Below are 365 nucleotides of genomic sequence, written 5' to 3'. Positions count from 1 at the left end.
GCCAGGTTCTGCCTCATCGGCGTGGCAGGTCCTTAACAGCGACCTCCAGGTTTCTTTCCTCCTCCAGGTGAGCGCTGGTTATCCGGCTCTTTCAGCTCCTCAGCCATCATAGCAGACTAGAAGAAAGAGTATACTATGTATGAGATCTTTCTTATATTGGACAATAGTAAGAACCGGGCATGTAAGCGCTGGTATCCTGCTCCTTCTTCAGCTCCTCAGCCATCATAGCAGCCTAGAAGAAAGAGTATACTATGTTAATGAGATATTTCTTATATTGGACATATAGTAAGAACAAAGGGAATGTAAACCTACATCAGTGATGGCCTTCTTGGCCTTCTCCTCTGCATTTCTTGCTTCCTGAACAG

The 365-nt window shown here is 45.5% G+C and overlaps 1 pseudogene; it reads right to left on the bottom strand.

Moving 5' to 3' along the window:
- LOC116669467 (myosin heavy chain, fast skeletal muscle-like) overlaps window positions 1-365 on the bottom strand; it is a 22555-nt pseudogene that overhangs the window by 11319 nt on the left and 10871 nt on the right.

The sequence above is a fragment of the Etheostoma spectabile genome, chromosome 19, assembly GCF_008692095.1.
Source record: "Etheostoma spectabile isolate EspeVRDwgs_2016 chromosome 19, UIUC_Espe_1.0, whole genome shotgun sequence".
Classification (NCBI taxonomy): Eukaryota; Metazoa; Chordata; class Actinopteri; order Perciformes; family Percidae; genus Etheostoma; species Etheostoma spectabile.
Note: the sequence above shows the minus strand (reverse complement) of the source record. Positions and strands in the feature narration are given on the sequence as shown.